Genomic DNA, 23,346 nt, shown 5'->3' with positions numbered 1-23,346 from the left:
AGTATAGTCAAGTTTTTCAGTCTGGGTTTAGGATATCATGCCTTCCCTTTCACATGTGCTCTGTATTAGACACCTCTGTATTATTCATTATATGTTAAACACTCTCAACAATCATAACCCATCCATCAAACTTAAAGCCACCACACACCCCTCCTCTGTCGACTTTTAAGACACCACCACATTTAAGGGACCTCTTTTCCTTACTCACCTGCATTTGGATGTTAGAGTCTTCTTCAAAGACACAGACACTCATGCCCTGCTCCATAAGAGCAGCTTCCATCCGAAAAACACACCTTTGCAGGTCTCATCAAGTCACAGTTGCCCAGGTTCCAAAGGATCTGCACTGGGCAGGAAGACATAAGGGACGCCACTAAGGTGCTCTTCACCACCTTGACCAGCAGAGGGTACTCCAGGACCTTCCTCAGAGCCTGCTTCAGGGTTTTCCAGCTCACAAAGCCGATCCCAGTCTCTATAGCCATTCCTTTTGTCACCACATTTTCACAGTCTACAGTGGCCCTGGTGCAACACATCAGAAACAATTTAATTAACACAATTAGTGAACAACAACCTCCTTTAGACCTGAGGATGATTGCAGCCTACAGGAAGGAGAATGACAATTTACAAGATCATTTGGTCAAATCTCAAATAAAAAAACATAAACCACAGACTGCCTCACAGTCTGTTTTACAGTCTAAGGCAAATTGCTTCCTTTTTTGTCACAGGGCTTTCCCCTCAACTCGACCTTTTACTTCCTGAGGCGGACACAGGATTCTTACCTGAACCTAAATGTCAGGGATTAGTGCCTCAACTTAACCCTCTTACTTTCCCAGGCTGATACTGGCTTCCTGCCTAAACTTAACTGTTACAGGCCCCTTGTCTAAACCTAACCGCTGGCGCTTGGGTTTAGTGCTCCTATTTACAGACAACCTGTACTTTTCTCTAAACACAATCAGTTCTCCCCTAGCCTAATTCGGTCTCAAGCTAATATTGTCCCCCCTAAACATCATTTTTTCTTTCTTTCTACATGTGAATGGCCACAGCCCTGGCCCCTGGGTGTCAATTAGGTCTGATTTATCAGAAGAGTGCATTATTTTTCATTGTGTGATGTGTCTACTGCTCTGCCTTTGAGGGTAATTATCCCACTGTTTGCACAATAAAAGTATATCATAATGTCTATTCACATGGAGTCTCGGGTGTGGTTCCTGGAGCACGGGTCCCAATCAGGGTGTGGAGGGATGGAGCGTGTCACTGGCAGCAGTCCCAAATCCTCTTCGCCTAACCCGGCCTGTGCCTCCCGCTTCGCCCTTGGGACTCGGCTCTGGGGCCCGCCCTTATTCCCTCCTGTGTATGACAAGTGATCTCATGAATGTAATGCATTTATTGTAACTTCATCTGTACATCTTGGCACATAAAGTGTAAATTTCTCCTACTGTAAATACTAATATGTGTTTACATAAGCTCTTATGACTAGTATAGTCAAGTTTTTCAGTCTGGGTTTAGGATATCATGCCTTCCCTTTTACATGTGCTCTGTATTAGACACCTCTGTATTATTCATTATATGTTAAACACTCTCAACAACCATAACCCATCCATCAAACTCAAAGCCACCACACACCCCTCCTCTGTCGACTTTTTAGACACCACCACATTTAAGGGACCTCTTTTCCTTACTCACCCGCATTTGGATGTTAGAGTCTTCTTCAAAGACACAGACACTCATGCCCTGCTCCATAAGAGCAGCTTCCATCCAAAACACACCTTTTGCAGGTCTCATCAAGTCACAGTTGCTCAGGTTCCAAAGGATCTGCACTGGGCAGGAAGACTTTAGGGAGGCCACTAAGGTGCTCTTCACCACCTTGACCAGCAGAGGGTACTCCAGGACCTTCCTGAGAGCCTGCTTCAGGGTTTTCCAGCTCACAAAGCCGATCCCAGTCTCTACAGCCATTCCTTTTGTCACCACATTTTCACAGTCTACAGTGGCCCTGGTGCAACACATCAGAAACAATTTAATTAACACAATTAGTGAACAACAACCTCCTTTAGACCTGAGGATGATTGCGGCCTACAGGAAGGAGAATAAAAATTTACAAGATCATTTGGTCAAATCTCAATTAAAAAAACATATACCACAGACTGCCTCACAGTCTGTTTTACAGTCTAAGGCAAATTGCTTCCTTTTTTGTCACAGGGCTTTCCCCTCAACTCAACCTTTTACTTCCTGAGGCGGACACAGGATTCTTGCCTGAACCTAAATGTCAGGGATAAGTGCCTCAACTTGACCCTCTTACTTTCCCAGGCTGATACTGGCTTCCTGCCTAAACTTAACCGTTACAGTCCCCCTGTCTAAACCTAACCGCTGGCGCTTGGGTTTAGTGCTCCTATTTACAGATTACCTGTACTTTTCTCTAAACACAACCAGTTCTCCCCTAGCCTAATTCGGTCTCAAGCTAATATTGTCCCCCCTAAACATCATTTTTTCTTTCTTTCTACATGTGAATGACCACAGCCCTGGCCCCTGGGTGTCAATTAGGTCTGATTTATCAGAAGAGTGTATTATTTTTCATTGTGTGATGTGTCTACTGCTCTGCCTTTGAGGGTAATTATCCCACTGTTTGCACAATAAAAGTATATCATAATGTCTATTCACATGGAGTCTCGGGTGTGGTTCCTGGAGCACGGGTCCCAATCAGGGTGTGGAGGGATGGAGCGTGTCACTGGCAGTGGTCCCAAATCCTCTTCGCCTAACCCGGCCTGTGCCTCCCGCTTCGCCCTTGGGACTCGGCTCTGGGGCCCGCCCTTATTCCCTCCTGTGTATGACAAGTGATCTCATGAATGTAATGCATTTATTGTAACTTCATCTGTACATCTTGGCACATAAAGTGTAAATTTCTCCTACTGTAAATACTAATATGTGTTTACATAAGCTCTTATGACTAGTATAGTCAAGTTTTTCAGTCTGGGTTTAGGATATCATGCCTTCCCTTTTACATGTGCTCTGTATTAGACACCTCTGTATTATTCATTATATGTTAAACACTCTCAACAACCATAACCCATCCATCAAACTCAAAGCCACCACACACTCCTCCTCTGTCCACTTTTTAGACACCACCACATTTAAGGGACCTCTTTTCCTTACTCACCTGCATTTCGATGTTAGAGTCTTCTTCAAAGACACAGACACTCATGCCCTGCTCCATAAGAGCAGCTTCCATCCGAAAAACACACCTTTGCAGGTCTCATCAAGTCACAGTTGCTCAGGTTCCAAAGGATCTGCACTGGGCAGGAAGACTTTAGGGAGGCCACTAAGGTGCTCTTCACCACCTTGACCAGCAGAGGGTACTCCAGGACCTTCCTGAGAGCCTGCTTCAGGGTTTTCCAGCTCACAAAGCCGATCCCAGTCTCTACAGCCATTCCTTTTGTCACCACATTTTCACAGTCTACAGTGGCCCTGGTGAAACACATCAGAAACAATTTAATTAACACAATTAGTGAACAACAACCTCCTTTAGACCTGAGGATGATTGCGGCCTACAGGAAGGAGAATGAAAATTTACAAGATCGTTTGGTCAAATCTCAATTAAAAACCATATACCACAGACTGCCTCACAGTCTGTTTTACAGTCTAAGGCAAATTGCTTCCTTTTTTGTCACAGGGCTTTCCCCTCAACTCAACCTTTTACTTCCTGAGGCGGACACAGGATTCTTGCCTGAACCTAAATGTCAGGGATTAGTGCCTCAACTTAACCCTCTTACTTTCCCAGGCTGATACTGGCTTCCTGCCTAAACTTAACCGTTACAGTCCCCCTGTCTAAACCTAACCGCTGGCGCTTGGGTTTAGTGCTCCTATTTACAGATTACCTGTACTTTTCTCTAAACACAACCAGTTCTCCCCTACCCTAATTCGGTCTCAAGCTAATATTGTCCCCCCTAAACATAATTTTTTTTTCTTTCTAGATGTGAATGGCCACAGCCCTGGCCCCTGGGTGTCAATTAGGTCTGATTTATCAGAAGAGTGTATTATTTTTCATTGTTTGATGTGTGTACTGCTCTGCCTTTGAGGGTAATTATCCCACTGTTTGTAAAATAAAAGTATATAACAATGTCTATTCACATGGAGTCTCGGGTGTGGTTCCTGGAGCACGGGTCCCAATCAGGGTATGGAGGGATGGAGCGTGTCACTGGCAGCAGTCCCAAATCCTCTTCGCCTAACCCGGCCTGTGCCTCCCGCTTCGCCCTTGGGACTCGGCTCTGGGGCCCGCCCTTATTCCCTCCTGTGTATGACAAGTGATCTCATGAATGTAATGCATTTATTGTAACTTCATCTGTACATCTTGGCACATAAAGTGTAAATTTCTCCTACTGTAAATACTAATATGTGTTTACATAAGCTCTTATGACTAGTATAGTCAAGTATTTCAGTCTGGGTTTAGGATATCATGCCTTCCCTTTCACATGTGCTCTGTATTAGACACCTCTGTATTATTCATTATATGTTAAACACTCTCAACAATCATAACCCATCCATCAAACTTAAAGCCACCACACACCCCTCCTCTGTCGACTTTTAAGACACCACCACATTTAAGGGACCTCTTTTCCTTACTCACCTGCATTTGGATGTTAGAGTCTTCTTCAAAGACACAGACACTCATGCCCTGCTCCATAAGAGCAGCTTCCATCCGAAAAACACACCTTTGCAGGTCTCATCAAGTCACAGTTAACCAGGTTCCAAAGGATCTGCACTGGGCAGGAAGACATAAGGGACGCCACTAAGGTGCTCTTCACCACCTTGACCAGCAGAGGGTACTCCAGGACCTTCCTCAGAGCCTGCTTCAGGGTTTTCCAGCTCACAAAGCCGATCCCAGTCTCTATAGCCATTCCTTTTGTCACCACATTTTCACAGTCTACAGTGGCCCTGGTGCAACACATCAGAAACAATTTAATTAACACAATTAGTGAACAACAACCTCCTTTAGACCTGAGGATGATTGCGGCCTACAGGAAGGAGAATGACAATTTACAAGATCATTTGGTCAAATCTCAAATAGAAAAACATAAACCACAGACTGCCTCACAGTCTGTTTTACAGTCTAAGGCAAATTGCTTCCTTTTTTGTCACAGGGCTTTCCCCTCAACTCAACCTTTTACTTCCTGAGGCGGACACAGGATTCTTACCTGAACCTAAATGTCAGGGATTAGTGCCTCAACTTAACCCTCTTACTTTCCAAGGCTGATACTGGCTTCCTGCCTAAACTTAACTGTTACAGGCCCCTTGTCTAAACCTAACCGCTGGCGCTTGGGTTTAGTGCTCCTATTTACAGACAACCTGTACTTTTCTCTAAACACAATCAGTTCTCCCCTAGCCTAATTCGGTCTCAAGCTAATATTGTCCCCCCTAAACATCATTTTTTCTTTCTTTCTACATGTGAATGGCCACAGCCCTGGCCCCTGGGTGTCAATTAGGTCTGATTTATCAGAAGAGTGTATTATTTTTCATTGTGTGATGTGTCTACTGCTCTGCCTTTGAGGGTAATTATCCCACTGTTTGCACAATAAAAGTATATCATAATGTCTATTCACATGGAGTCTCGGGTGTGGTTCCTGGAGCACGGGTCCCAATCAGGGTGTGGAGGGATGGAGCGTGTCACTGGCAGCAGTCCCAAATCCGCTTCGCCTAACCCGGCCTGTGCCTCCCGCTTCGCCCTTGGGACTCGGCTCTGGGGCCCGCCCTTATTCCCTCCTGTGTATGACAAGTGATCTCATGAATGTAATGCATTTATTGTAACTTCATCTGTACATCTTGGCACATAAAGTGTAAATTTCTCCTACTGTAAATACTAATATGTGTTTACATAAGCTCTTATGACTAGTATAGTCAAGTTTTTCAGTCTGGGTTTAGGATATCATGCCTTCCCTTTTACATGTGCTCTGTATTAGACACCTCTGTATTATTCATTATATGTTAAACACTCTCAACAACCATAACCCATCCATCAAACTCAAAGCCACCACACATCCCTCCTCTGTCGACTTTTTAGACACCACCACATTTAAGGGACCTCTTTTCCTTACTCACCTGCATTTGAATGTTAGAGTCTTCTTCAAAGACACAGACACTCATGCCCTGCTCCATAAGAGCAGCTTCCATCCAAAACACACCTTTTGCAGGTCTCATCAAGTCACAGTTGCTCAGGTTCCAAAGGATCTGCACTGGGCAGGAAGACTTTAGGGAGGCCACTAAGGTGCTCTTCACCACCTTGACCAGCAGAGGGTACTCCAGGACCTTCCTGAGAGCCTGCTTCAGGGTTTTCCAGCTCACAAAGCCGATCCCAGTCTCTACAGCCATTCCTTTTGTCACCACATTTTCACAGTCTACAGTGGCCCTGGTGCAACACATCAGAAACAATTTAATTAACACAATTAGTGAACAACAACCTCCTTTAGACCTGAGGATGATTGCGGCCTACAGGAAGGAGAATGAAAATTTACAAGATCATTTGGTCAAATCTCAATTAAAAAAACATATACCACAGACTGCCTCACAGTCTGTTTTACAGTCTAAGGCAAATTGCTTCCTTTTTTGTCACAGGGCTTTCCCCTCAACTCAACCTTTTACTTCCTGAGGCGGACACAGGATTCTTGCCTGAACCTAAATGTCAGGGATTAGTGCCTCAACTTGACCCTCTTACTTTCCCAGGCTGATACTGGCTTCCTGCCTAAACTTAACCGTTACAGTCCCCCTGTCTAAACCTAACCGCTGGCGCTTGGGTTTAGTGCTCCTATTTACAGATTACCTGTACTTTTCTCTAAACACAACCAGTTCTCCCCTACCCTAATTCGGTCTCAAGCTAATATTGTCCCCCCTAAACATCATTTTTTTTTCTTTCTAGATGTGAATGGCCACAGCCCTGGCCCCTGGGTGTCAATTAGGTCTGATTTATCAGAAGAGTGTATTATTTTTCATTGTTTGATGTGTGTACTGCTCTGCCTTTGAGGGTAATTATCCCACTGTTTGTAAAATAAAAGTATATCACAATGTCTATTCACATGGAGTCTCGGGTGTGGTTCCTGGAGCACGGGTCCCAATCAGGGTATGGAGGGATGGAGCGTGTCACTGGCAGCAGTCCCAAATCCTCTTCGCCTAACCCGGCCTGTGCCTCCCGCTTCGCCCTTGGGACTCGGCTCTGGGGCCCGCCCTTATTCCCTCCTGTGTATGACAAGTGATCTCATGAATGTAATGCATTTATTGTAACTTCATCTGTACATCTTGGCACATAAAGTGTAAATTTCTCCTACTGTAAATACTAATATGTGTTTACATAAGCTCTTATGACTAGTATAGTCAAGTTTTTCAGTCTGGGTTTAGGATATCATGCCTTCCCTTTCACATGTGCTCTGTATTAGACACCTCTGTATTATTCATTATATGTTAAACACTCTCAACAATCATAACCCATCCATCAAACTTAAAGCCACCACACACCCCTCCTCTGTCGACTTTTAAGACACCACCACATTTAAGGGACCTCTTTTCCTTACTCACCTGCATTTGGATGTTAGAGTCTTCTTCAAAGACACAGACACTCATGCCCTGCTCCATAAGAGCAGCTTCCATCCGAAAAACACACCTTTGCAGGTCTCATCAAGTCACAGTTGCCCAGGTTCCAAAGGATCTGCACTGGGCAGGAAGACATAAGGGACGCCACTAAGGTGCTCTTCACCACCTTGACCAGCAGAGGGTACTCCAGGACCTTCCTCAGAGCCTGCTTCAGGGTTTTCCAGCTCACAAAGCCGATCCCAGTCTCTATAGCCATTCCTTTTGTCACCACATTTTCACAGTCTACAGTGGCCCTGGTGCAACACATCAGAAACAATTTAATTAACACAATTAGTGAACAACAACCTCCTTTAGACCTGAGGATGATTGCGGCCTACAGGAAGGAGAATGACAATTTACAAGATCATTTGGTCAAATCTCAAATAGAAAAACATAAACCACAGACTGCCTCACAGTCTGTTTTACAGTCTAAGGCAAATTGCTTCCTTTTTTGTCACAGGGCTTTCCCCTCAACTCAACCTTTTACTTCCTGAGGCGGACACAGGATTCTTACCTGAACCTAAATGTCAGGGATTAGTGCCTCAACTTAACCCTCTTACTTTCCCAGGCTGATACTGGCTTCCTGCCTAAACTTAACTGTTACAGGCCCCTTGTCTAAACCTAACCGCTGGCGCTTGGGTTTAGTGCTCCTATTTACAGACAACCTGTACTTTTCTCTAAACACAATCAGTTCTCCCCTAGCCTAATTCGGTCTCAAGCTAATATTGTCCCCCCTAAACATCATTTTTTCTTTCTTTCTACATGTGAATGGCCACAGCCCTGGCCCCTGGGTGTCAATTAGGTCTGATTTATCAGAAGAGTGCATTATTTTTCATTGTGTGATGTGTCTACTGCTCTGCCTTTGAGGGTAATTATCCCACTGTTTGCACAATAAAAGTATATCATAATGTCTATTCACATGGAGTCTCGGGTGTGGTTCCTGGAGCACGGGTCCCAATCAGGGTGTGGAGGGATGGAGCGTGTCACTGGCAGCAGTCCCAAATCCTCTTCGCCTAACCTGGCCTGTGCCTCCCGCTTCGCCCTTGGGACTCGGCTCTGGGGCCCGCCCTTATTCCCTCCTGTGTATGACAAGTGATCTCATGAATGTAATGCATTTATTGTAACTTCATCTGTACATCTTGGCACATAAAGTGTAAATTTCTCCTACTGTAAATACTAATATGTGTTTACATAAGCTCTTATGACTAGTATAGTCAAGTTTTTCAGTCTGGGTTTAGGATATCATGCCTTCCCTTTTACATGTGCTCTGTATTAGACACCTCTGTATTATTCATTATATGTTAAACACTCTCAACAACCATAACCCATCCATCAAACTCAAAGCCACCACACACCCCTCCTCTGTCGACTTTTTAGACACCACCACATTTAAGGGACCTCTTTTCCTTACTCACCTGCATTTGGATGTTAGAGTCTTCTTCAAAGACACAGACACTCATGCCCTGCTCCATAAGAGCAGCTTCCATCCAAAACACACCTTTTGCAGGTCTCATCAAGTCACAGTTGCTCAGGTTCCAAAGGATCTGCACTGGGCAGGAAGACTTTAGGGAGGCCACTAAGGTGCTCTTCACCACCTTGACCAGCAGAGGGTACTCCAGGACCTTCCTGAGAGCCTGCTTCAGGGTTTTCCAGCTCACAAAGCCGATCCCAGTCTACAGCCATTCCTTTTGTCACCACATTTTCACAGTCTACAGTGGCCCTGGTGAAACACATCAGAATCAATTTAATTAACACAATTAGTGAACAACAACCTCCTTTAGACCTGAGGATGATTGCGGCCTTCAGGAAGGAGAATGAAAATTTACAAGATCATTTGATCAAATCTCAAATAAAAAAACATAAACCACAGACTGCCTCACAGTCTGTTTTACAGTCTAAGGCAAATTGCTTCCTTTTTTGTCACAGGGCTTTCCCCTCAACTCAACCTTTTACTTCCTGAGGCGGACACAGGATTCTTGCCTGAACCTAAATGTCAGGGATTAGTGCCTCAATTTGACCCTCTTACTTTCCCAGGCTGATACTGGCTTCCTGCCTAAACTTAACCGTTACAGGCCCCTTGTCTAAACCTAACTGCTGGCGCTTGGGTTTAGTGCTCCTATTTACAGATTACCTGTACTTTTCTCTAAACACAACCAGTTCTCCCCTAGCCTAATTCGGTCTCAAGCTAATATTGTCCCCCCTAAACATCATTTTTTCTTTCTTTCTACATGTGAATGGCCACAGTCCTGGGCCCTGGGTGTCAATTAGGTCTGATTTATCAGAAGAGTGTATTATTTTTCATTGTGTGATGTGTCTACTGCTCTGCCTTTGAGGGTAATTATCCCACTGTTTGTACAATAAAAGTATATCACAATGTCTATTCACATGGAGTCTCGGGTGTGGTTCCTGGAGCACGGGTCCCAATCAGGGTGTGGAGGGATGGAGCGTGTCACTGGCAGCAGTCCCAAATCCTCTTCGCCTAACCCGGCCTGTGCCTCCCGCTTCGCCCTTGGGACTCGGCTCTGGGGCCCGCCCTTATTCCCTCCTGTGTATGACAAGTGATCTCAAGAATGTAATGCATTTATTGTAACTTCATCTGTACATCTTGGCACATAAAGTGTAAATTTCTCCTACTGTAAATACTAATATGTGTTTACATAAGCTCTTATAACTAGTATAGTCAAGTTTTTCAGTCTGGGTTTAGGATATCATGCCTTCCCTTTTACATGTGCTCTGTATTAGACACCTCTGTATTATTCATTATATGTTAAACACTCTCAACAACCATAACCCATCCATCAAACTCAAAGCCACCACACACCCCTCCTCTGTCGACTTTTTAGACACCACCACATTTAAGGGACCTCCTTTACTTACTCACCTGCATTTGGATGTTAGAGTCTTCTTCAAAGACACAGACACTCATGCCCTGCTCCATAAGAGCAGCTTCCATCCAAAACACACCTTTTGCAGGTCTCATCAAGTCACAGTTGCTCAGGTTCCAAAGGATCTGCACTGGGCAGGAAGACTTTAGGGAGGCCACTAAGGTGCTCTTCACCACCTTGACCAGCAGAGGGTACTCCAGGACCTTCCTGAGAGCCTGCTTCAGGGTTTTCCAGCTCACAAAGCCGATCCCAGTCTCTACAGCCATTCCTTTTGTCACCACATTTTCACAGTCTACAGTGGCCATGGTGCAACACATCAGAAACAATTTAATTAACACAATTAGTGAACAACAACCTCCTTTAGACCTGAGGATGATTGCGGCCTACAGGAAGGAGAATGACAATTTACAAGATCATTTGGTCAAATCTCAAATAGAAAAACATAAACCACAGACTGCCTCACAGTCTGTTTTACAGTCTAAGGCAAATTGCTTCCTTTTTTGTCACAGGGCTTTCCCCTCAACTCAACCTTTTACTTCCTGAGGCGGACACAGGATTCTTACCTGAACCTAAATGTCAGGGATTAGTGCCTCAACTTAACCCTCTTACTTTCCCAGGCTGATACTGGCTTCCTGCCTAAACTTAACTGTTACAGGCCCCTTGTCTAAACCTAACCGCTGGCGCTTGGGTTTAGTGCTCCTATTTACAGACAACCTGTACTTTTCTCTAAACACAATCAGTTCTCCCCTAGCCTAATTCGGTCTCAAGCTAATATTGTCCCCCCTAAACATCATTTTTTCTTTCTTTCTACATGTGAATGGCCACAGCCCTGGCCCCTGGGTGTCAATTAGGTCTGATTTATCAGAAGAGTGCATTATTTTTCATTGTGTGATGTGTCTACTGCTCTGCCTTTGAGGGTAATTATCCCACTGTTTGCACAATAAAAGTATATCATAATGTCTATTCACATGGAGTCTCGGGTGTGGTTCCTGGAGCACGGGTCCCAATCAGGGTGTGGAGGGATGGAGCGTGTCACTGGCAGCAGTCCCAAATCCTCTTCGCCTAACCCGGCCTGTGCCTCCCGCTTCGCCCTTGGGACTCGGCTCTGGGGCCCGCCCTTATTCCCTCCTGTGTATGACAAGTGATCTCATGAATGTAATGCATTTATTGTAACTTCATCTGTACATCTTGGCACATAAAGTGTAAATTTCTCCTACTGTAAATACTAATATGTGTTTACATAAGCTCTTATGACTAGTATAGTCAAGTTTTTCAGTCTGGGTTTAGGATATCATGCCTTCCCTTTTACATGTGCTCTGTATTAGACACCTCTGTATTATTCATTATATGTTAAACACTCTCAACAACCATAACCCATCCATCAAACTCAAAGCCACCACACACTCCTCCTCTGTCCACTTTTTAGACACCACCACATTTAAGGGACCTCTTTTCCTTACTCACCTGCATTTGAATGTTAGAGTCTTCTTCAAAGACACAGACACTCATGCCCTGCTCCATAAGAGCAGCTTCCATCCAAAACACACCTTTTGCAGGTCTCATCAAGTCACAGTTGCTCAGGTTCCAAAGGATCTGCACTGGGCAGGAAGACTTTAGGGAGGCCACTAAGGTGCTCTTCACCACCTTGACCAGCAGAGGGTACTCCAGGACCTTCCTGAGAGCCTGCTTCAGGGTTTTCCAGCTCACAAAGCCGATCCCAGTCTCTACAGCCATTCCTTTTGTCACCACATTTTCACAGTCTACAGTGGCCCTGGTGCAACACATCAGAAACAATTTAATTAACACAATTAGTGAACAACAACCTCCTTTAGACCTGAGGATGATTGCGGCCTACAGGAAGGAGAATGAAAATTTACAAGATCATTTGGTCAAATCTCAATTAAAAAAACATATACCACAGACTGCCTCACAGTCTGTTTTACAGTCTAAGGCAAATTGCTTCCTTTTTTGTCACAGGGCTTTCCCCTCAACTCAACCTTTTACTTCCTGAGGCGGACACAGGATTCTTGCCTGAACCTAAATGTCAGGGATTAGTGCCTCAACTTGACCCTCTTACTTTCCCAGGCTGATACTGGCTTCCTGCCTAAACTTAACCGTTACAGTCCCCCTGTCTAAACCTAACCGCTGGCGCTTGGGTTTAGTGCTCCTATTTACAGATTACCTGTACTTTTCTCTAAACACAACCAGTTCTCCCCTACCCTAATTCGGTCTCAAGCCAATATTGTCCCCCCTAAACATCATTTTTTCTTTCTTTCTACATGTGAATGGCCACAGCCCTGGCCCCTGGGTGTCAATTAGGTCTGATTTATCAGAAGAGTGTATTATTTTTCATTGTGTGATGTGTCTACTGCTCTGCCTTTGAGGGTAATTATCCCACTGTTTGTAAAATAAAAGTATATCACAATGTCTATTCACATGGAGTCTCGGGTGTGGTTCCTGGAGCACGGGTCCCAATCAGGGTATGGAGGGATGGAGCGTGTCACTGGCAGCAGTCCCAAATCCTCTTCGCCTAACCCGGCCTGTGCCTCCCGCTTCGCCCTTGGGACTCGGCTCTGGGGCCCGCCCTTATTCCCTCCTGTGTATGACAAGTGATCTCATGAATGTAATGCTTTTATTGTAACTTCATCTGTACATCTTGGCACATAAAGTGTAAATTTCTCCTACTGTAAATACTAATATGTGTTTACATAAGCTCTTATGACTAGTATAGTCAAGTTTTTCAGTCTGGGTTTAGGATATCATGCCTTCCCTTTCACATGTGCTCTGTATTAGACACCTCTGTATTATTCATTATATGTTAAACACTCTCAACAATCATAACCCATCCATCAAACTTAAAGCCACCACACACCCCTCCTCTGTCGACTTTTAAGACACCACCACATTTAAGGGACCTCTTTTCCTTACTCACCCGCATTTGGATGTTAGAGTCTTCTTCAAAGACACAGACACTCATGCCCTGCTCCATAAGAGCAGCTTCCATCCGAAAAACACACCTTTGCAGGTCTCATCAAGTCACAGTTGCCCAGGTTCCAAAGGATCTGCACTGGGCAGGAAGACATAAGGGACGCCACTAAGGTGCTCTTCACCACCTTGACCAGCAGAGGGTACTCCAGGACCTTCCTCAGAGCCTGCTTCAGGGTTTTCCAGCTCACAAAGCCGATCCCAGTCTCTATAGCCATTCCTTTTGTCACCACATTTTCACAGTCTACAGTGGCCCTGGTGCAACACATCAGAAACAATTTAATTAACACAATTAGTGAACAACAACCTCCTTTAGACCTGAGGATGATTGCGGCCTACAGGAAGGAGAATGACAATTTACAAGATCATTTGGTCAAATCTCAAATAAAAAAACATAAACCACAGACTGCCTCACAGTCTGTTTTACAGTCTAAGGCAAATTGCTTCCTTTTTTGTCACAGGGCTTTCCCCTCAACTCAACCTTTTACTTCCTGAGGCGGACACAGGATTCTTACCTGAACCTAAATGTCAGGGATTAGTGCCTCAACTTAACCCTCTTACTTTCCCAGGCTGATACTGGCTTCCTGCCTAAACTTAACTGTTACAGGCCCCTTGTCTAAACCTAACCGCTGGCGCTTGGGTTTAGTGCTCCTATTTACAGACAACCTGTACTTTTCTCTAAACACAATCAGTTCTCCCCTAGCCTAATTCGGTCTCAAGCTAATATTGTCCCCCCTAAACATAATTTTTTCTTTCTTTCTACATGTGAATGGCCACAGCCCTGGCCCCTGGGTGTCAATTAGGTCTGATTTATCAGAAGAGTGCATTATTTTTCATTGTGTGATGTGTCTACTGCTCTGCCTTTGAGGGTAATTATCCCACTGTTTGCACAATAAAAGTATATCATAATGTCTATTCACATGGAGTCTCGGGTGTGGTTCCTGGAGCACGGGTCCCAATCAGGGTGTGGAGGGATGGAGCGTGTCACTGGCAGCAGTCCCAAATCCTCTTCGCCTAACCCGGCCTGTGCCTCCCGCTTCGCCCTTGGGACTCGGCTCTGGGGCCCGCCCTTATTCCCTCCTGTGTATGACAAGTGATCTCATGAATGTAATGCATTTATTGTAACTTCATCTGTACATCTTGGCACATAAAGTGTAAATTTCTCCTACTGTAAATACTAATATGTGTTTACATAAGCTCTTATGACTAGTATAGTCAAGTTTTTCAGTCTGGGTTTAGGATATCATGCCTTCCCTTTTACATGTGCTCTGTATTAGACACCTCTGTATTATTCATTATATGTTAAACACTCTCAACAACCATAACCCATCCATCAAACTCAAAGCCACCACACACCCCTCCTCTGTCGACTTTTTACACACCACCACATTTAAGGGACCTCTTTTCCTTACTCACCCGCATTTGGATGTTAGAGTCTTCTTCAAAGACACAGACACTCATGCCCTGCTCCATAAGAGCAGCTTCCATCCAAAACACACCTTTTGCAGGTCTCATCAAGTCACAGTTGCTCAGGTTCCAAAGGATCTGCACTGGGCAGGAAGACTTTAGGGAGGCCACTAAGGTGCTCTTCACCACCTTGACCAGCAGAGGGTACTCCAGGACCTTCCTGAGAGCCTGCTTCAGGGTTTTCCAGCTCACAAAGCCGATCCCAGTCTCTACAGCCATTCCTTTTGTCACCACATTTTCACAGTCTACAGTGGCCCTGGTGCAACACATCAGAAACAATTTAATTAACACAATTAGTGAACAACAACCTCCTTTAGACCTGAGGATGATTGCGGCCTACAGGAAGGAGAATGAAAATTTACAAGATCATTTGGTCAAATCTCAATTAAAAAAACATATACCACAGACTGCCTCACAGTCTGTTTTACAGTCTAAGGCAAATTGCTTCCTTTTTTGTCACAGGGCTTTCCCCTCAACTCAACCTTTTACTTCCTGAGGCGGACACAGGATTCTTGCCTGAACCTAAATGTCAGGGATTAGTGCCTCAACTTGACCCTCTTACTTTCCCAGGCTGATACTGGCTTCCTGCCTAAACTTAACCGTTACAGTCCCCCTGTCTAAACCTAACCGCTGGCGCTTGGGTTTAGTGCTCCTATTTACAGATTACCTGTACTTTTCTCTAAACACAACCAGTTCTCCCCTACCCTAATTCGGTCTCAAGCCAATATTGTCCCCCCTAAACATCATTTTTTCTTTCTTTCTACATGTGAATGGCCACAGCCCTGGCCCCTGGGTGTCAATTAGGTCTGATTTATCAGAAGAGTGTATTATTTTTCATTGTGTGATGTGTCTACTGCTCTGCCTTTGAGGGTAATTATCCCACTGTTTGTAAAATAAAAGTATATCACAATGTCTATTCACATGGAGTCTCGGGTGTGGTTCCTGGAGCACGGGTCCCAATCAGGGTATGGAGGGATGGAGCGTGTCACTGGCAGCAGTCCCAAATCCTCTTCGCCTAACCCGGCCTGTGCCTCCCGCTTCGCCCTTGGGACTCGGCTCTGGGGCCCGCCCTTATTCCCTCCTGTGTATGACAAGTGATCTCATGAATGTAATGCATTTATTGTAACTTCATCTGTACATCTTGGCACATAAAGTGTAAATTTCTCCTACTGTAAATACTAATATGTGTTTACATAAGCTCTTATGACTAGTATAGTCAAGTTTTTCAGTCTGGGTTTAGGATATCATGCCTTCCCTTTCACATGTGCTCTGTATTAGACACCTCTGTATTATTCATTATATGTTAAACACTCTCAACAATCATAACCCATCCATCAAACTTAAAGCCACCACACACCCCTCCTCTGTCGACTTTTAAGACACCACCACATTTAAGGGACCTCTTTTCCTTACTCACCCGCATTTGGATGTTAGAGTCTTCTTCAAAGACACAGACACTCATGCCCTGCTCCATAAGAGCAGCTTCCATCCGAAAAACACACCTTTGCAGGTCTCATCAAGTCACAGTTGCCCAGGTTCCAAAGGATCTGCACTGGGCAGGAAGACATAAGGGACGCCACTAAGGTGCTCTTCACCACCTTGACCAGCAGAGGGTACTCCAGGACCTTCCTCAGAGCCTGCTTCAGGGTTTTCCAGCTCACAAAGCCGATCCCAGTCTCTATAGCCATTCCTTTTGTCACCACATTTTCACAGTCTACAGTGGCCCTGGTGCAACACATCAGAAACAATTTAATTAACACAATTAGTGAACAACAACCTCCTTTAGACCTGAGGATGATTGCGGCCTACAGGAAGGAGAATGACAATTTACAAGATCATTTGGTCAAATCTCAAATAAAAAAACATAAACCACAGACTGCCTCACAGTCTGTTTTACAGTCTAAGGCAAATTGCTTCCTTTTTTGTCACAGGGCTTTCCCCTCAACTCAACCTTTTACTTCCTGAGGCGGACACAGGATTCTTACCTGAACCTAAATGTCAGGGATTAGTGCCTCAACTTAACCCTCTTACTTTCCCAGGCTGATACTGGCTTCCTGCCTAAACTTAACTGTTACAGGCCCCTTGTCTAAACCTAACCGCTGGCGCTTGGGTTTAGTGCTCCTATTTACAGACAACCTGTACTTTTCTCTAAACACAATCAGTTCTCCCCTAGCCTAATTCGGTCTCAAGCTAATATTGTCCCCCCTAAACATCATTTTTTCTTTCTTTCTACATGTGAATGGCCACAGCCCTGGCCCCTGGGTGTCAATTAGGTCTGATTTATCAGAAGAGTGCATTATTTTTCATTGTGTGATGTGTCTACTGCTCTGCCTTTGAGGGTAATTATCCCACTGTTTGCACAATAAAAGTATATCATAATGTCTATTCACATGGAGTCTCGGGTGTGGTTCCTGGAGCACGGGTCCCAATCAGGGTGTGGAGGGATTGAGCGTGTCACTGGCAGCAGTCCCAAATCCTCTTCGCCTAACCCGGCCTGTGCCTCCCGCTTCGCCCTTGGGACTCGGCTCTGGGGCCCGCCCTTATTCCCTCCTGTGTATGACAAGTGATCTCATGAATGTAATGCATTTATTGTAACTTCATCTGTACATCTTGGCACATAAAGTGTAAATTTCTCCTACTGTAAATACTAATATGTGTTTACATAAGCTCTTATGACTAGTATAGTCAAGTTTTTCAGTCTGGGTTTAGGATATCATGCCTTCCCTTTTACATGTGCTCTGTATTAGACACCTCTGTATTATTCATTATATGTTAAACACTCTCAACAACCATAACCCATCCATCAAACTCAAAGCCACCACACACCCCTCCTCTGTCGACTTTTTAGACACCACCACATTTAAGGGACCTCTTTTCCTTACTCACCCGCATTTGGATGTTAGAGTCTTCTTCAAAGACACAGACACTCATGCCCTGCTCCATAAGAGCAGCTTCCATCCAAAACACACCTTTTGCAGGTCTCATCAAGTCACAGTTGCTCAGGTTCCAAAGGATCTGCACTGGGCAGGAAGACTTTAGGGAGGCCACTAAGGTGCTCTTCACCACCTTGACCAGCAGAGGGTACTCCAGGACCTTCCTGAGAGCCTGCTTCAGGGTTTTCCAGCTCACAAAGCCGATCCCAGTCTCTACAGCCATTCCTTTTGTCACCACATTTTCACAGTCTACAGTGGCCCTGGTGCAACACATCAGAAACAATTTAATTAACACAATTAGTGAACAACAACCTCCTTTAGACCTGAGGATGATTGCGGCCTACAGGAAGGAGAATGAAAATTTACAAGATCATTTGGTCAAATCTCAATTAAAAAAACATATACCACAGACTGCCTCACAGTCTGTTTTACAGTCTAAGGCAAATTGCTTCCTTTTTTGTCACAGGGCTTTCCCCTCAACTCAACCTTTTACTTCCTGAGGCGGACACAGGATTCTTGCCTGAACCTAAATGTCAGGGATTAGTGCCTCAACTTGACCCTCTTACTTTCCCAGGCTGATACTGGCTTCCTGCCTAAACTTAACCGTTACAGTCCCCCTGTCTAAACCTAACCGCTGGCGCTTGGGTTTAGTGCTCCTATTTACAGATTACCTGTACTTTTCTCTAAACACAACCAGTTCTCCCCTACCCTAATTCGGTCTCAAGCCAATATTGTCCCCCCTAAACATCATTTTTTCTTTCTTTCTACATGTGAATGGCCACAGCCCTGGCCCCTGGGTGTCAATTAGGTCTGATTTATCAGAAGAGTGTATTATTTTTCATTGTGTGATGTGTCTACTGCTCTGCCTTTGAGGGTAATTATCCCACTGTTTGTAAAATAAAAGTATATCACAATGTCTATTCACATGGAGTCTCGGGTGTGGTTCCTGGAGCACGGGTCCCAATCAGGGTATGGAGGGATGGAGCGTGTCACTGGCAGCAGTCCCAAATCCTCTTCGCCTAACCCGGCCTGTGCCTCCCGCTTCGCCCTTGGGACTCGGCTCTGGGGCCCGCCCTTATTCCCTCCTGTGTATGACAAGTGATCTCATGAATGTAATGCATTTATTGTAACTTCATCTGTACATCTTGGCACATAAAGTGTAAATTTCTCCTACTGTAAATACTAATATGTGTTTACATAAGCTCTTATGACTAGTATAGTCAAGTTTTTCAGTCTGGGTTTAGGATATCATGCCTTCCCTTTCACATGTGCTCTGTATTAGACACCTCTGTATTATTCATTATATGTTAAACACTCTCAACAATCATAACCCATCCATCAAACTTAAAGCCACCACACACCCCTCCTCTGTCGACTTTTAAGACACCACCACATTTAAGGGACCTCTTTTCCTTACTCACCCGCATTTGGATGTTAGAGTCTTCTTCAAAGACACAGACACTCATGCCCTGCTCCATAAGAGCAGCTTCCATCCGAAAAACACACCTTTGCAGGTCTCATCAAGTCACAGTTGCCCAGGTTCCAAAGGATCTGCACTGGGCAGGAAGACATAAGGGACGCCACTAAGGTGCTCTTCACCACCTTGACCAGCAGAGGGTACTCCAGGACCTTCCTCAGAGCCTGCTTCAGGGTTTTCCAGCTCACAAAGCCGATCCCAGTCTCTATAGCCATTCCTTTTGTCACCACATTTTCACAGTCTACAGTGGCCCTGGTGCAACACATCAGAAACAATTTAATTAACACAATTAGTGAACAACAACCTCCTTTAGACCTGAGGATGATTGCGGCCTACAGGAAGGAGAATGACAATTTACAAGATCATTTGGTCAAATCTCAAATAAAAAAACATAAACCACAGACTGCCTCACAGTCTGTTTTACAGTCTAAGGCAAATTGCTTCCTTTTTTGTCACAGGGCTTTCCCCTCAACTCAACCTTTTACTTCCTGAGGCGGACACAGGATTCTTACCTGAACCTAAATGTCAGGGATTAGTGCCTCAACTTAACCCTCTTACTTTCCCAGGCTGATACTGGCTTCCTGCCTAAACTTAACTGTTACAGGCCCCTTGTCTAAACCTAACCGCTGGCGCTTGGGTTTAGTGCTCCTATTTACAGACAACCTGTACTTTTCTCTAAACACAATCAGTTCTCCCCTAGCCTAATTCGGTCTCAAGCTAATATTGTCCCCCCTAAACATCATTTTTTCTTTCTTTCTACATGTGAATGGCCACAGCCCTGGCCCCTGGGTGTCAATTAGGTCTGATTTATCAGAAGAGTGCATTATTTTTCATTGTGTGATGTGTCTACTGCTCTGCCTTTGAGGGTAATTATCCCACTGTTTGCACAATAAAAGTATATCATAATGTCTATTCACATGGAGTCTCGGGTGTGGTTCCTGGAGCACGGGTCCCAATCAGGGTGTGGAGGGATTGAGCGTGTCACTGGCAGCAGTCCCAAATCCTCTTCGCCTAACCCGGCCTGTGCCTCCCGCTTCGCCCTTGGGACTCGGCTCTGGGGCCCGCCCTTATTCCCTCCTGTGTATGACAAGTGATCTCATGAATGTAATGCATTTATTGTAACTTCATCTGTACATCTTGGCACATAAAGTGTAAATTTCTCCTACTGTAAATACTAATATGTGTTTACATAAGCTCTTATGACTAGTATAGTCAAGTTTTTCAGTCTGGGTTTAGGATATCATGCCTTCCCTTTTACATGTGCTCTGTATTAGACACCTCTGTATTATTCATTATATGTTAAACACTCTCAACAACCATAACCCATCCATCAAACTCAAAGCCACCACACACCCCTCCTCTGTCGACTTTTTAGACACCACCACATTTAAGGGACCTCTTTTCCTTACTCACCCGCATTTGGATGTTAGAGTCTTCTTCAAAGACACAGACACTCATGCCCTGCTCCATAAGAGCAGCTTCCATCCAAAACACACCTTTTGCAGGTCTCATCAAGTCACAGTTGCTCAGGTTCCAAAGGATCTGCACTGGGCAGGAAGACTTTAGGGAGGCCACTAAGGTGCTCTTCACCACCTTGACCAGCAGAGGGTACTCCAGGACCTTCCTGAGAGCCTGCTTCAGGGTTTTCCAGCTCACAAAGCCGATCCCAGTCTCTACAGCCATTCCTTTTGTCACCACATTTTCACAGTCTACAGTGGCCCTGGTGCAACACATCAGAAACAATTTAATTAACACAATTAGTGAACAACAACCTCCTTTAGACCTGAGGATGATTGCGGCCTACAGGAAGGAGAATAAAAATTTACAAGATCATTTGGTCAAATCTCAATTAAAAAAACATATACCACAGACTGCCTCACAGTCTGTTTTACAGTCTAAGGCAAATTGCTTCCTTTTTTGTCACAGGGCTTTCCCCTCAACTCAACCTTTTACTTCCTGAGGCGGACACAGGATTCTTGCCTGAACCTAAATGTCAGGGATAAGTGCCTCAACTTGACCCTCTTACTTTCCCAGGCTGATACTGGCTTCCTGCCTAAACTTAACCGTTACAGTCCCCCTGTCTAAACCTAACCGCTGGCGCTTGGGTTTAGTGCTCCTATTTACAGATTACCTGTACTTTTCTCTAAACACAACCAGTTCTCCCCTACCCTAATTCGGTCTCAAGCTAATATTGTCCCCCCTAAACATCATTTTTTCTTTCTTTCTACATGTGAATGACCACAGCCCTGGCCCCTGGGTGTCAATTAGGTCTGATTTATCAGAAGAGTGTATTATTTTTCATTGTGTGATGTGTCTACTGCTCTGCCTTTGAGGGTAATTATCCCACTGTTTGCACAATAAAAGTATATCATAATGTCTATTCACATGGAGTCTCGGGTGTGGTTCCTGGAGCACGGGTCCCAATCAGGGTGTGGAGGGATGGAGCGTGTCACTGGCAGTGGTCCCAAATCCTCTTCGCCTAACCCGGCCTGTGCCTCCCGCTTCGCCCTTGGGACTCGGCTCTGGGGCCCGCCCTTATTCCCTCCTGTGTATGACAAGTGATCTCATGAATGTAATGCATTTATTGTAACTTCATCTGTACATCTTGGCACATAAAGTGTAAATTTCTCCTACTGTAAATACTAATATGTGTTTACATAAGCTCTTATGACTAGTATAGTCAAGTTTTTCAGTCTGGGTTTAGGATATCATGCCTTCCCTTTTACATGTGCTCTGTATTAGACACCTCTGTATTATTCATTATATGTTAAACACTCTCAACAACCATAACCCATCCATCAAACTCAAAGCCACCACACACTCCTCCTCTGTCCACTTTTTAGACACCACCACATTTAAGGGACCTCTTTTCCTTACTCACCTGCATTTGAATGTTAGAGTCTTCTTCAAAGACACAGACACTCATGCCCTGCTCCATAAGAGCAGCTTCCATCCAAAACACACCTTTTGCAGGTCTCATCAAGTCACAGTTGCTCAGGTTCCAAAGGATCTGCACTGGGCAGGAAGACTTTAGGGAGGCCACTAAGGTGCTCTTCACCACCTTGACCAGCAGAGGGTACTCCAGGACCTTCCTGAGAGCCTGCTTCAGGGTTTTCCAGCTCACAAAGCCGATCCCAGTCTCTACAGCCATTCCTTTTGTCACCACATTTTCACAGTCTACAGTGGCCCTGGTGCAACACATCAGAAACAATTTAATTAACACAATTAGTGAACAACAACCTCCTTTAGACCTGAGGATGATTGCGGCCTACAGGAAGGAGAATGAAAATTTACAAGATCATTTGGTCAAATCTCAATTAAAAAAACATATACCACAGACTGCCTCACAGTCTGTTTTACAGTCTAAGGCAAATTGCTTCCTTTTTTGTCACAGGGCTTTCCCCTCAACTCAACCTTTTACTTCCTGAGGCGGACACAGGATTCTTGCCTGAACCTAAATGTCAGGGATTAGTGCCTCAACTTGACCCTCTTACTTTCCCAGGCTGATACTGGCTTCCTGCCTAAACTTAACCGTTACAGTCCCCCTGTCTAAACCTAACTGCTGGCGCTTGGGTTTAGTGCTCCTATTTACAGATTACCTGTACTTTTCTCTAAACACAACCAGTTCTCCCCTACCCTAATTCGGTCTCAAGCCAATATTGTCCCCCCTAAACATCATTTTTTCTTTCTTTCTACATGTGAATGGCCACAGCCCTGGCCCCTGGGTGTCAATTAGGTCTGATTTATCAGAAGAGTGTATTATTTTTCATTGTGTGATGTGTCTACTGCTCTGCCTTTGAGGGTAATTATCCCACTGTTTGTAAAATAAAAGTATATCACAATGTCTATTCACATGGAGTCTCGGGTGTGGTTCCTGGAGCACGGGTCCCAATCAGGGTGTGGAGGGATGGAGCGTGTCACTGGCAGCAGTCCCAAATCCTCTTCGCCTAACCCGGCCTGTGCCTCCCGCTTCGCCCTTGGGACTCGGCTCTGGGGC

This window comes from Scomber japonicus, chromosome 12 (assembly GCF_027409825.1).
Source record: "Scomber japonicus isolate fScoJap1 chromosome 12, fScoJap1.pri, whole genome shotgun sequence".
Lineage (NCBI taxonomy): Eukaryota > Metazoa > Chordata > Actinopteri > Scombriformes > Scombridae > Scomber > Scomber japonicus.
Note: the sequence above shows the minus strand (reverse complement) of the source record.